The following is a 15,842-nucleotide window of genomic DNA, read 5'->3' as shown; positions in this document are numbered from 1 at the left end:
CGACTACCCGGTGGAGGTCCCGGATATTCGAAAGTTTGAGGCCCGTACACACAACCCTCGGTTGGCCATCAACGTTTACGGCCTCACCGACAAAAATGTGGTGTACCCCATCCGGGTGAGCGACGTAGACGACGATGGTGCGCAGGAAATTCACCTTCTGCTCATCAAGGATGAGACCCATCACCATTACACCCTCATCCGTTCCCTCTCTCGGCTTGTTTCGAGCCAAACAAGCAAGCATCATGGTAGCATAGAAGTTTGTTGCAGGTGCTTGTCAACTTTTGATAATCGAGAACAGCAGGATTATCAGCACATCAGAGGTCCCAACATCGCTGCAGAGAAGCTCGCTCGCCACAAGCTCTACTGTAGTAACAACGAGCCAGGTGTGGCAGTCTTGCCAAAACCTGGCGCCGTGGAGCGTTTCCACATGCACGGTGCCATGGTGGAGCACCCCGCTATCATCATCGCGGATTTCGAGGCCTTCCTCAAACCCCTGTCCACTTGCGATCCCGATCCCGAAGTTTCCTCCACCACCCCTTACCAACTCCACGAGGCATCCAGTTTCGCATACGTTGTGGTGCGACGTGACCAGCACATCGCCCCCGAGCCCTACGTGTACCGTGGCCCCGACGCAGCCAAACACTTCCTCGAGAGGATGGTTGTCGAGGCCATTGAGATAGGGAAGGTACTGTTGGCCCCCAAGCCTATGGAATCGCTGTCTTCTGACGACAAAATCAAGCACGAGGAAGCTACTACCTGTCCTGTGTGCACCTGTGAGTTTAGCACCAACAACCGTAAAGTCCAACACCACGATCACTTTAACGGTAGGTACGTTGGTCCTTGGTGCAACGGATGCAACCTCATGGCCCGGGACCCGCGATTTATCCCTGTGTTTTTTCACAATGGCTCGGGATACGACTTCCACCACCTCGTCAAGCATCTTGGGTACGACGACATGCGAATCAACGTCCTGGCGCAGAACGAGGAGCGTTACATTAGCTTGAGCAAGTGGGTGCGAATCCCAGGATCACACTCTACCGTCGAGCTTCGCTTCCTCGACTCCCTGAGGTTCCTCCCGGCCAGCCTCGATGCTCTCGCAGGGAAGCTTAGCGACGAGCAAATGCTCATTACCTCCGGAAACTTTCCGAACTTGGACGCCGGCCTCTTCAAGCGTAAGGGGGTCTATCCCTACGAATACATCACAGACCCTTCCAAGTTCGCAGAGACGTCGCTACCTCCCCAGGCGAAGTTCTACAGTCAGCTACGCGGCTCGAACATCACCGACGAAGAATATCACCATGCCCAGTCCATGTGGCGCGAGCTGGGCTGTCGAACTCTCGGGGACTACCACGACGCCTACCTCAGACTTGATGTGACGCTCCTCGCCGACGTGTTCCAGACGTTCCGTGCGACCGCAATGAAGATCTACCAGCTGGACCCTGCCTACTTCTACAGTCTCCCCGGACTGGCGTGGTCAGCCATGTTTCTGGTGACGAAGATCGAGCTGGAGCTTCTTTCGGACGTGGACATGGTGCTGTTTGTGGAACGTGCCGTGCGGGGTGGAATGGTCCAGGTGTCGCAGCGACACTCGCGCGCCAACAATCACCACATGGCCACCGACTACGACCCCTCACAACCGTCCAGCTACATCATGTACACGGACGTCAATAACCTCTACGGACACTCCATGATGCAGCCACTCCCCTTTAGAGACTTCGAGTGGGCTGACCCCTCCAACTTCGACATCGAAAGCTTCGACGATTCGGAACATGGGTTCTTCGCCGAGGTTGATCTGCAATTCTGCGAGAAGCTGCAGGATTTGTTCAGCGATCTTCCCCCTGCACCCGAGTTCAAGTGTCCACCCGATTCCAACCAGAAGAAGCTCGTCATGGATTTCGAGCCCAAGAAGAATTACGTCCTGCACTACCAGAATCTCCGGTGGTTGATGCAGCGAGGGGTCGCGGTCCACGCAGTTCACCGCATCCTCAAGTTCGAGCATTCTCCGTGGTTGCGTCCATATATTGAAGTCAACACCAAACACCGCACCGCAGCCACGTCCGAGCTTGATAAGGATTTCTTCAAGCTTATGAACAATGCGGTGTTCGGGAAAACCATGGAGAATGTACGGAATCGTGTAGATGTGAGGCTAATATCAAACAAAGCACAATGTCGCAGGCTCGTAGCAAACCCGTTATTCAAATCGAGGACCATTTATAATGAACAGCTTGCTCTGGTGCATATGAGGAAGAGCGAGGTGATGCTCAACAAGCCAATTTATGTTGGCGCCTCAGTATTAGACCTGAGCAAACTGCACATGTTTCAAATATATTATGGGAAACTACGCCAGCACTATAACGACAATATTAGCCTACTCTACACGGACACGGACAGCTTGGTGTACCACGTTCGCACGGACGACGCGTACGGGGATATAGCCACAGTTCCATCTTTGGTTAACCTCTTCGACACCTCGGGCTATCCCCAGCAAAACAAGTACGGTATCCTGGCCCGCAACAAAAAGGTGCCTGGCAAACTCAAAGACGAGAAGGACGGTGATGTAATTCTCGAGTTTGCAGGTCTTCGCGCCAAGGCCTATGCCATCAAAGCCGAGGGCAGCGTTACCAAGAAGGCCAGCCGGAACTCGTCGACACCTATAATGATACGGTACACAGAACGATAGGCATGAAGCCAGCCGACGTTACCAAGTCCGACGAGCAGCGTTTAATTTCTACAGTTTACTGTCCAAAGTACACACCCACGACAAAAAAGCTAAATACAAAATTGGAGACCGGGTGAGGATCAGCAAATTCAAACGCACCTTCGAGAAGGGATTCACAAAAAATTGGAGCACGGAACTCTTTACGGTGGTTCGAGTTTTACCTGGAAACCGACACACGTATATAATAAAAGATAGTAGCGGCGAGATTTTGAAAGGAAGATTTTACGAAGAGGAACTCTCTAAAACGAAACACCCCGACACGTACCTCATCGAGAAAGTATTGCGTAGGAAAGGTGACAAACTGTTTGTCAAATGGCTGGGACTTCCGGAAAAGAGTTGGATCGACGCGAACGAAGTGATCTTGTGAGTACGTGGAACGTGGTGAAGCGTCTACCGGATCCGGAAAGTCAAACGAGAAAAAAAAAGAACGGCGAGTTGCTTCCCGACAGCATCCGCTGTCTGATCGTAGGTCCTTCGGGGTGTGGGAAAACGACACTGCTCGTGGACAATTTTCTCCTCGCACCGAATTGGTTAGATTGGAAGAACAGGCACCTGTACGTGTTCTCGAAAAGTTTGGAGCAATCCAAATACCAGCAACTGATGAAACTGTACGATGGTCTGGACATTGCAACGTTCGCCTCGGAAATAAAACCACTCGACGATTGTCGTGAAAATTCAGTCGTTGTGTTCGACGACGCCATCCTGGAAAATCAAAATGAAATTCGCAACTTTTTCACGCAAGGTCGTCACAAAGGAATGGATTGCTTCTACCTAGCTCAAACGTTTTCCAAAATTCCAAAACAGTTAGTACGCGACAACGCTAATTTCATATGTTTGTTTCGTCAAGATCACACCAACCTCAAGCACGCGTACGATGACTACGTAGGCGGAGACATGAACTACAATCAATTTTCGGAACGCTGCTGCTCTACTTGCTGGAACGGTGACGATTTCGGATTCGCGACGATCGACATGACGAGGAAACCCAACGACGGAAAATACAGAAACAAAATCAACGATTTTCTAAACGTTGCAACGTTGTGAGAAACGACGTGTATAAATAACGTCATGACGAAACGAAAAATCGAAGACGAAAATCTCAAGCTTCGCGATTACCTCGCGAAACGCTTCAAAGGTTGGAAATCCGAGAATCGCGGATTCTACGAAGAGAAGAAACGTCAGGATCAACCTGTGATCGATGCCATCAGCGGTCTAGGTAAAGAAATTAAAAGTGTCACGGAACAAAATAAAAATTTGATCAACGAACTCGTACCGCTCGCAGCTAAAAGTTACGCCGTACCCACGCCCATTTCGAGCATTCCTTCGACGCCGTTCGAACTGAAGGATGCACCGGCACGACGTCGAGCTATAGGTAGCACGTCGTCGTCTTCGGATAAAATCGAGTTGGGACCTTTGGCACGAGACTACCTGAGCACGGGGAAATTCGACAAGGATGAAGTGTTCGGATTGTATCCCAGCATGGAAACCAGCGAAGGCGGCGGTGTGGTGTGGAAGATTGGGAAATCGAAGGTGACCTTCGAAGGCAACGACATTAAAGTCAATTTAGGCGACAAGGATAGTTGGAACAGGTATCCGGGTACGGTGGGACTGTGGGAACTCGTTGCCAAAAAGCAGCCGAAAGATTACACCGACGAAGATTACCAAAGTTACAAGGAAATTCTGATCATGACGGATGCCTTGTACCAGAACAACGACGCCTCGCAGAATAGGGTGAAATCGAACAGCGGCGAGAAGTACAGGAATCTCATCAAACAGATTTGGAACCAGGTCAAAACAGGCAGCGGCGTCAAACGCTACAACACGTTACCCAAAGAATTCGTTTGGGTGGACGACGTTAGGAAACTCGTGGACCGATTGTTGGTGATAGTCGGCGAAGAGAATGCAGGCAATCGTAATTTCTACAACGAGAAGGTTGGCATCGTGGACATGATCAGCACGAAACTTTCCAACTTCATCGTGAACGACGACAAGGGCATAGGTTACCTGATCAAAATCATCAACACGCTGCCTCCGAAATTTTGGAACGTGGCCGAAGGAAAGGGACTCGTGAACGACATCATCAACAAGTTACCTTTCGAGATGCATTTACCTGGCTACCAGTACTGCGGACCGGGTACCAAACTCGAGAAAAGAGGAGAGAGGAGACAAGGGTGTGAATCCGTTGGACGCCGCATGCAAAGATCACGACATCGCTTACAACACCACGCAGACGGATCTGGATGCACGTCACGAAGCAGACAGAAAGTTAGAGCACGCAGCTTTCGAAAGGTTCGTGAGCAGAGACGCATCGCTGGGTGAACGGGTCGCCGCACTGGGTACCACCATCGCCATGAACACGAAACAAAAATTGGGGTGGGGTATATAAATAACATAGAGTAAAAAATAATAATAATAACAACATGTCTCGTATAACTGATTTGCCGCCCGAGCTACTATGTAAAATATTTAAACACGCAGTAAACGGAGATTGTGAGGATGTAGGGAAACTTGTAATCATAGCAAGAACGACGCCGGAATTTCGCATCCCTTGTAAAATGGTTCTCAAGGACCATCTTCGGGAGATCAGCGGCCTGAGGTGCGGTGATCTCAACATTCTGCTTTCGGCTGCAGGGGAAAAATTAAACGATAGGTTAGATGAATTGCACGAGGCAAGGCAGGGAAGAAGACGGTACACAGTAGATTGGCGCAAGTCTAAGCAGGAGACGGAAGATATCATTACGCACATCATCGCGTTTTCCGAAGCACGGACTTTCTTCCTCTGTTAAAAAAAATAATAATATATATACGTGTCAAAAAAAAAACTTGATATATAAATAACACACATCGTTAAAAAAACAATTAAATTTCTCTCTAACACTCTGAAATTTTTTTTTGATATGACGACTGAAAAAATGAGTGATCTCCAAGCATTAAAACAAATGCTAAATTTGTCAGTCGAGTATGTAAAAATTCAGGAATTGGAAGTCGACAAACCTTACACGATAACTTCCGGTTCAATCGTTTCTACCCAGCATGGTCCCAAGGTACGCCTGTTGCTCAACGCACAATACAGTCTATTTTTACCAGATCGATACGCTAACATGTTATCCGACGAGAAGCTATCTATTTTAATCGAGAACAAAACTCGAATCGTGTACAAGGGGACAAAGGAACTTCTTGGCAAGAAAACGAAGCACGTAATAGAATTTGTGTAACGACTGCGAGGCCTTGAAAATATATAAATAACATACCGTAAAAAAACTACACAAGAAAAAATCTCAGAATATATATATAAATAACATACCGTGAAAATAACACATAGAACATCAACATGAAGCCCAAGGGTGTCGTATACCAGATACCATATTCGAATCTAAAAAATCTAGGTGCCCTCGATGGGTTACTTACCAAGAAACAACGTGAGAAGAAACGTTCTTGCTTGTCGAAAGGACACGGAATGAAATTGCTGCTCAGCACACCTCAATTGAAAAGATTGCAGCGTTCGCGGAAACAGCAAAAGATCGGAGGTTTCATATTCAGCATCCCGGCCATCCTGGCGGCATTGGGGGCCGTTGGAAGTTTGACTGGCGGAAGTGCCGCCATCGCGAAAACCGTCATCGACTCGAAGAAGAACAAGGCGGAATTGGAAGAACAGAAACGTCACAACCTGGCCATGGAGAAGAAAAAAGGAAAGGGCGTGATGAAGAAGTTTAAAAAAAAGAAACAGAAGCACTCACCAACCGAGACATTGAATCTCTGATCGAACCGTTACAAATCAAACACTTCAGAGGAGTTTTCATGTCCGACTCGTTACCTTCAAGCGTTAAAAGAAGAGAATGCGGAGTAGTCAACTTGGACGGTCAAGAAAATCCAGGCACGCATTGGATATGTTACCACAAAAACGATGATAAAGCATTTGTTTTCGATTCTTTCGGAGGTGTTCCACCTACAAATTTAATTCATTATCTGAAAACGAACAAAACCTCTATATACTACAACGACGAACGCATTCAAAATTTCAAAGACGTGAACTGCGGTCATCTCTGCCTCTCCGTGCTCGCGTTTCTCTCTCAAATAAATAACCCTACGATCGAGGATTTCCAGAAAGCATTGTGGAACCTCAAACAGCATCACTAGGATGGGCGTGTTCCATCTCACGAGCGAATCTTCAATCTTGAAACTCACGCTGCACGACGACATCGTCTATCCTAAATCCGTGGCTCTGCGTGCATTCTACAGCATGTACCTCATACCTAACGTCACGCAGCACAACAACAAAATTAGCGTCGGAAGCGAACACATCGTCGTCACGCCAGGACAATACAATCTTTCCACTTTGCAAGCTCAATTACCCAAAGGCACATACCTTTCTCAAAATTCGGTCACGCACAGAGTGGAAATCTTATCCGCGACGGAGACCGTGGACCTGGGCACCATGGGAGAACTTTTAGGTTTCGAGAACGACACCAAACTCGAAGCTGGTATCAAGCACGTGGCAACCAACATTCCTAAATTCTTGGCCATAGAGACTCTGAACGTACACTGTAACGTGGCGGAAGGCATGATCACGAAATCTTCGGACGGATTGTTAGGAAGTCACAAGCAGACGGGAATCATAGCCACGTTCAAACCAAGTTCCGAGTTCATGGAACCGATCATCTACACACCCTCTTCGCCGATCTATTTTCCAGTATGTCGCAACCGCATAGACGACATAGAGTTGGTGGTGACGAACGAGAAAGGAGACGTGGTGGATTTCGCAGGTGCCACTACGACGGCCATCGTAGAGATCAACATATAATAAATAACCATACATGTAAAATGGAGCAAATCGAAAGTTACGAATTGCAATCTTTCCCTCCCAACCGTCGCACGTTCGCCAATCTGAACGAAGCGAACAGGGAGATCGAATACGACGTGGACGTAGGCGACGGGTTCATTCATCCTCACAGAGCGGACCTCTACCTTCAATTCGACGTGGTGAAGAAGGAAAGCGGAGACGCGTTTCCAGCAGCAGCAAACTTGATACTCGTGGACAACTTCGTGCCTCACCTGTTCTCGCAGGTGGAGGTGAGGAAACACAACACCGTCATCGACAGAATAGATTATCCAGGCATCACGTCGACGGCAGTGGGAACGTTGAAATTATCCAAAACGGACGCAGCGTACTACCAGGCCGGGGGATTCGAAGCCGGGACCAAAATATCGACGAGAAGTCACACGGTGCTCTTTCCCATGCGTCTGCTGCCTGGTTTCTTTTCGGACTACAAGGAGATCATGTGGAAGGGAGGACTGAGGATCACGTTTCGAAGAGCGGCCAACGACAACGACACACTGATGCGATACGCTACTTTGGGTCCGGACGGCACCACGCCGATAGCCAACACTTTACCCGAAGCAGCGAAATGCGTCATCCGGAGCATGGAATTGAGAATGCCGGTGGTGGAATACGAAACGAACTACGCCCTCAAGTACAAAGCCGAGATCTTGAAAAGTCCGCAGGTGCCGATTCACTTTCACGGTTACCAGTGCGTGCAGAAGATGGCGTCGGGAAGTCACATGGAATTCGACGTGACGACTCAGTTCAACAACATACAGTTCGACATGCCAGATTTCGTCGTAGTGCTTTTTCAGACCGGGAGGGACAAGAATCAGGAAAAAGATTCCAGCAAGTTCGACGACTGCAAGATCAAGAACATTTATCTCAAGAATGGACGCAACGAAGTGTTCCCGCGCGAGAATTACAACCTCGACATGACAAAAAACGATTACCTCAAACTTTACGAAGCGTTCTCGGCTTAAAAAACGCGTGACCGAGGGAAGCGTGGACATGTACTACACGCCCAGCGAATTCAAAGCACGGAGACCCATGACCGTCATCAACACATCTAAGAGAAAGCAGGTGGTGGTCAACGATCGAACCAACATCAAGGTCGTCTGCGAGTTCCACGATGCCTTGCCCGAGGATACCCTATGCAGTGTCATCCTGATTGCAGAGAAGTCCTTCGCCTACGACGTGAAGAACGAGAGGGTCACAGAGCAGTTTTAACAAGTTTTTAACATCTTTTCTTGCACAAATAAGAAATTTTTTGTACTAGCACAATCAGTTACAATAGCACAATACGAATTTCACTAGTTCAGATCAGTTACAAATATCAATTTCATTAGTTATCAGTTACAATATCTTTTTTTGCACTATAGCACGAGAGACAAATCAGAAAATTTGCACAAAAAAATTTGTTGTTGTTTTTACACAAGAAAATTAACAATAAAATTTCTTTTTTTTATCGTTTCAGATGCTGTCGAAACATCAAAAACACATACACACACACTAGAAAAAAAGCATGCAATTTTATTTGTAACACACACACATACATTCTCCATCTTCATCAAGAAAATATTATAATAAACATAATTATTTTTATCTATATCTCACAATAAAACTCTATATCCAAAAATATCACAACATCAAATAACACTAGAGTCGTTAGTACACGTTGCATGCATTACGGAGGTCCTCTGTAGAGTTTCATGGAAGTTTGAGAAAAAAAAAAACACGTGAAACTCTACAGAGGTGCGGTTGTAGATAATGCAGCCGTTAGAAAACCTTTACTTTTTTGGCTGGGCACCACGCACCCTGGCGAGGTTATAGGGGCCAGGTATCCTAAAAAACAACAATTATTATTTTGTTTGTTTGTTTGCGTCACAATACATACGCGCACGCGCGTGTGTGGCACATCGTTCCCCCGAGAGAGGTTTACAAAAGTCACGATATATAAACATTGGCCTCTCTCTTTTTTTTTTAGGACTTGGAAAAAATTTACAATAAGATGCATTCGCTCACCACTGTTGCCAGCCATAAATCTCTCTCTCTCTTCATCTTACAGCAAAGTTGGCATCTCTTTTCTTTTTTTAGTTGTAAGTGGGTTGCCAACACACTCTAGTTAATAATGCTACATATTATACGCACACACGCACACACATACTATATTACCATCCACCCATCTCTCTCTCTTTTACGGCAGTGCGTGTTTGTTGCCGGCTCTCCTTGTTTAGTGTGTGTAGGTTGGCAAAAATTGCTTTATGCACTGTAAGGCAAGCCTCGAGCAAAGTTGCCAGCTCCTTGCTTTAGGTTAGGTTAGACCAAGAAAAAAAAGCTGTAGGTAGGTGTTGGTAGTTGTCGGTTGTTTAACTCTTCCCTCTCTCTCTCCTCTCTCTTTTTTTTTGTAAAAAGCTATGGCAAAAGTACCAGTAGGTTGGCAACTTTGCTTTATGCACTGTAAGGCAAGCCTCAAGCAAGGTTGCCAGCTCCTTGCTTTAGGTTAGGTTAGACCAAGAAAAAAAAGCTGTAGGTGGGTGTTGGCAGCTGTCGGTTGTTTAACTCTTCCCTCTCTCTCTCTCTCCTCTTTCTTTTTTTTGTAAAAAGCCATGGCAAAAGTACCAGTAGGTTGGCAACCTTGCTTTATGCACTGTAAGGCAAGCCTCAAGCAAGGTTGCCAGCTCCTTGCTTTAGGTTAGGTTAGACCAAGAAAAAAAAGCTGTAGGTGGGTGTTGGCAGCTGTCGGTTGTTTAACTCTTCCCTCTCTCTCTCCTCTCTCTTTTTTGTAAAAGGCTATGGCAAAAATACCAGTAGGTTGGCAACCTTGCTTTATGCACTGTAAGGCAAGCCTCAAGCAAGGTTGCCAGCTCCTTGCTTTATGCACTGTAAGGCAAGCCTCAAGCAAGGTTGCCAGCTCCTTGCTTTAGGCTAGGTTAGACCCAAAAAAAACCTTGGTGATTTTTTCGAGTAAAATATTGGCAACACTGCGAGAAAATAGAGCTTATGCCTTACAAGAGCAAACCATTAAGGCGAGCCTCAAGCAAGATTGCCAGCTCCTTGCTTTAGGCTAGGTTAGACCCAAAAAAAAACCTTGGTGATTTTTTCGAGTAAGGAGCTGGCAACACTGCCAGAAAATGGGGCTCATGCCTTACGAGAGAAATCCATTAAGGCGAGCCCCACCGAGCCCCATTTTCGGTTCCAGAACTCCCCAATCTGCACTACTTAGATTCCAACATTAACCAGCGCACATATTTAATAGAAATTAATGTACATGGTCATGAAGCAAAGTTTGAGATTGACACTGGATCCTATGCATCTGTAGCTAGTAAATATTTTTAACAAATGTTTCTGAAAAATGTACAAATGTCTGAACCTAACTGTACATTGAAAGGTACTGATAATAATGTGATACCTTTACTGGGAAAAGTTAATGTGAATGTTGTGTGGAGAAATTAGTTCTATCGTCTAGATTTGTACATAATTAATTGTCATTTAGAATATCCACTTTTAGGAAGAAGTTGGATTCAAATTATGATCCCCAAGTTACATTGTGAGTAGACTGAAATTTGTGCAAGGGGAACTTGTTCTCCGCAGTCTGATATTATTGCACACAATGTCACAGGAAATAATGTAATGAACTCTGATGTTCGTAATGTCCAGCATATATTAAATAAATGTGACAATTGTATAAAAACTAATAATGTACAAGGGATCGTTGATATTCTAAAGGAAGAATTTCATTCTACATTTGATGTTGATTTAAGCTTACCTATAAAGGATTTTAGAGCTGATATTCCATTAAAACCGGACTCAATTTCAATTTTTAAGAGATTTTACAATGTTCCTTATGGAATTAAGGATAAAGTAAAATCAGAATTGGATAAATTGATAGAAAATGGCATTTATGAAAAAGTCAATACTAGTGAATGGGCCAGTCCGTTGGTTGTCATTAAAAAGATTCACGCATTTGTTGCGACCTAAAAAGTACATTGAACAAATATGTAGAAAATGCTTCTTATCCCCTACCACTGTTAGAGGATATTTTCCAGAAAGTTAGAGGAAATGCCGTATTTGTTAGTTTGGATTTACAAAAAGCTTATTGGCAAATAGCTTTGAGTGAAAAAGCAAAAAGGTTGCTTGTAATGAACACGACATGGGGATTATTACAACACACAAGATTACCGTTTGGAGTTAAAATTTCGTCTCAAATATTTCAGAGAGTAATTGAACAAATATTGCAAGGTCTGCATTATGTAATTCCATATCAAGACGATATTCTAATTTGTGGATCTGGATTGAAAGAAACGGTTAGCAGATGTATTGAGATCATGGACAGGTTAGCTCAATATAATTTGAAGGTTAATTTGGAAAAGTGCAAGTCTTTAAATCATCCATTCAATACTTAGGATATGAACTTTCTGCGGAAGGAATTAAACCTTGCCAGTGCAAGATTGAAGCATTGCTTAATTGTCCACGTCCGCATGACGTGAAGGAATTTAAGTCTTTTTTGGGAGGCATTAATTTTTTTCGAAGGTGCATTCCAAATATGGCTATACTGATTCCAGCCTTGTACAATTTATTAAAAAAGAATGTGCATTGGAATTGGAGTGATGACTGTGAAATTCAGTACAAAAAGGTTAAAGAAGCACTGCATCATCCGAAATTGTAACTCCGTTTGATCCTAGAAAGGATACAGTAATCATATGTGACGCTTCGAGCTATGTACTAGGAGCTTAGATGTGCCATAGAATTAATGGTGAATTGAAAACAATAGAATGTGCATCTACTACTCTTTCGCAACATGAAATGGCTTATCCTCATCATGGAAAGGAAGCTCTTTCAATTATATTTGCCGTGAAGAGATTTAGAAAATATATTTATGGAAAGCAATTTCAAATATGGACTGATTCACTACCCGCCGAACAACTACTTCAATATGGAGAGGCTATACCCATTATAGCTTCATCCAGGATTCAACGTCGGTGTTTGTTCTTGGCTAATTATGAATATGAAATTGTGTACAAGAAGAATGTTGAAGTAGCGGATCTGTTGTCGAGGTTGCCATTGCAAGGGGAAACAGTTGATATCGACGGGATTCAGTTTGTAAATGCAATAAAGCTCACGAATCGTCTGAAAGATGTCTTCCAAACTTTGCAAGAACAAGATGTGATGTTGAAACAGGTCAAAAGGTACGTTATGGGAGGTTGGCCAGAATCTAAGATTAAGGATCCAAATATAGATGCAAGTGAATTCGAAGCGCTGAGAAGAAGAAGAAATGAACTACAATGTTAAGAAGATATATTGCTGTGGAGTGCTAGAGTTATTGTACCTAATTCAATGAGGCAGCAAGTCTTGGAGAAAGCTCATGAGAATCACGATGGCATAGTTAAAATAAAGTTACTATTGCGTGAAAGATATTGGTGGCCTGGTATAGACAAATGCGTTGAAGATCACGTAAATTCGTGCAACGTTTGTAATGCTGTAAAACCCGACACCAAAGAGAAAGAATACAATGACTGGAAGGAAGTAACTAAGCCGTGGGAGAGAGCACACATGGATTTCTTCTATTTTCAAGGAAAAGTGTTGCTTCTCGTTGTTGACGCGTTTACTAAATAGCCAGAATGTAAAGCTGTATCTTCTACATCATTCAGGGATGTAAAAGGATTTATGTCGAGACTAAGTTCAAGGTATAATCAGCCATACACTTTAGTTACGGATAATGGTCCTCCCTTCCAATCTGCAGAATTCAAGAAATATTGTGAAGATCAAGGGATTGCTTTGATGCATTCACCAGCTTATCATCCGGCTAGTAATGAACAAGCTGAGAGACACGTACAAATTATAAAAAGTGCTCTGAGACGTAAATTGTACGAAACTAGAAGAGATTACAAGCATTTTGATTTAAATAATGCTTTGCTAGATGTGCTACGTAGTATCCGAATGGCTCCAAACACCGTTAATTTGAAATCTCCTGCTGAAATGGTGTATGCATTTGAGCCGAGACCGAAAGATGATGTAGATCGGTTGCAGGATATTCCTGATAGAAACAGACGCGACGATACCAGAGGAGTGTCAAAGTTTGGGTGAAACTTACCAACCGAGATTCCAGTGGTGCATCCTATGTTCAAGGTGACGTTGTCCGGAGAGCAGGGACATATACTTGGTATATTAAAGTTGGTAAAGATGTTAAGTTAGTGCATGGAAACCAGATAAAATGGAGAAATGTGAGAGAAAATGATAGAGGATATCATCATGATAGTGATGAAACAGGTGATAAGAATAATGACGAATCTTCAGAAGTCCACGAAGGAAGATATTTAGACGCGAATGATACGTTTAAGGAGTACGAGAGAGGCGACAATCATGAAGTGGTGGAAGAAGCTGCAAGAGGTAACATAGATTTAGATAGACGTGAAGCAGCAGAGTCAAGAGTGTTAAGGAGAAGTCAGAGGCAAAGAAAACCACCTGACAGATTGGATTTGAGTGATTATGGTTAAAAGAAGTAAAAAAATAAAACCAAAATTTTGCTAATGCAAAATTTCATCAACGCGGGGGAATGTCGTATGTGTGACGCTTATTGCGTAAATAGTCTGTATGGTTCATAAGACCTTTGAAGTTGTCAAGATGTTGATAAAAAGAGATTGTGTTTTGTCTTGTATAAATGGAGTTCATTATAGTTTGTTGAATGGAATTTTGTGATAAATTAAATAATGTTGAATTATGCGTGCATATCATTTATAATCTATTCGACACCTTGAGTGCGATCTGCATGTTTTCCAAATACACAACACTACAGTACCTTAATACTGGCCAATTTTAATTCCGTATTTTCTCATACTACATTCTGAAATTTTTTGCCTCTCCCAACTGTTGTGATGTGGACAGTTTAGAGTTACGGCACACTATGAGGCAGAAAGACCCTTCAGCAGCTGCGTGCAATGTTTGAAACATTCAAAATTGCCTTTTACGAGCTTTTTGAGATTTGTTTTATTGAAATGTGCATATCCCCATCAATTGTTGCTTGCGACAAATCCAGTGTTTCCTTCGTAATGGAATTGGTAACGAGTGATTGAGTGGTCTATCTATTCTGTCCTTTGAGAAAGAGATTGAAAATTATTTGGATTTAAATAAGGCTGTAGCTGCTCATAAAAACAGACGTATCTTATCACAGCTTTTTGCCGTGGTTCATTTTCTCATTTTAGCAAAAATGTACTCACACTCTTCACATAGAAATCGTGTTACGTGTAGTATTTATACGTAGAGCTATATCCAGCTAGTTGATAATGAGTGTAGTTTTTATGGTGTATTTTGTACTGTCCATATGAATAGTAAGTCTGCGATATTATTCCACTCAAAAATGGCTTAGGGAAAGAAAGCAATACAATTAAGGCATTTTATTTGACATGAAAGATTCTTGCGTAAAAGTACTTTTGTGTATGATGGGACCAAATGCAACTTGTCAGTATTTTATCTTTGGACCTGATTGTAATATATGTCACTGGTAAAATTATTCCGTAGTAAACTATTAAGTAAATACCTATTAGCCGGTATTACTTAGCCCCCGAGAATTTTACTCTGAAATATGTAGCCCCCCTCGACTTACTTCAGGCTGGCGCCGTCACTGCTTGCAGGAAGACTTGTTTTCGTTCGCTCGCTCTAGAGATTTCCGGGACCGAGTATAGGCAGGTAATATTAATGCATGATAATGCCAGGCCGCACAAGACAAAAGGAACTAAAGAGGGAGTGGAATGATTTCAAGCGATGTAGACAACGTACATCTTACCTCTCGGCCAAGCGGAGTGTGGAGTCCTGAGTTCGACGGCCCACGGTCTTCTTGCCAGTGGCTTGGCGACGAAGCACACGCTGGTCTTGAAGTGTCGGCCCTAGAAAAGGAGCCGGGACGATGGTCTGAAAGACGGCTAGGCCTTGGTACTGAAGATAGTCACCTCGCGAATGTACTGCGGTTGCCTTAGGCGAAAGCTTCGTCTCGGTTTTTCGAGTCGGGCTGAGACCTGGAAGCTGTCGAGGTCTTCGCCTGGTAGCTGGTATTCTTCTCAAGGTCCTTTGAATTCTGAGACTTGACTGAGCCTCGAATTCTGAGACTTGACTGAGCCTCGAATTCTGGTGCCTAGGTCTTTTAAGCTGCTGGCAAATACTTCCTAGCTGCTTGGACAGCACTTCCGTATTTGCCAGCCGATGACGGGCTTGAAACCGGTAGTATCGAAAAATGCCGTGTCTCCTGACGTCATGTGTTTCCGCTATTTGTGGAAATGTTATATTGTGTTGTAAATTGTCGCTTGACCG

This window comes from Lepisma saccharinum, chromosome 9 (genome assembly GCF_977018435.1).
Source record: "Lepisma saccharinum chromosome 9, izLepSacc3.1, whole genome shotgun sequence".
Taxonomy (NCBI): Eukaryota; Metazoa; Arthropoda; class Insecta; order Zygentoma; family Lepismatidae; genus Lepisma; species Lepisma saccharinum.
The sequence above is the reverse complement of the archived record's forward strand: the minus strand, read 5'-3'. Positions refer to the sequence as shown.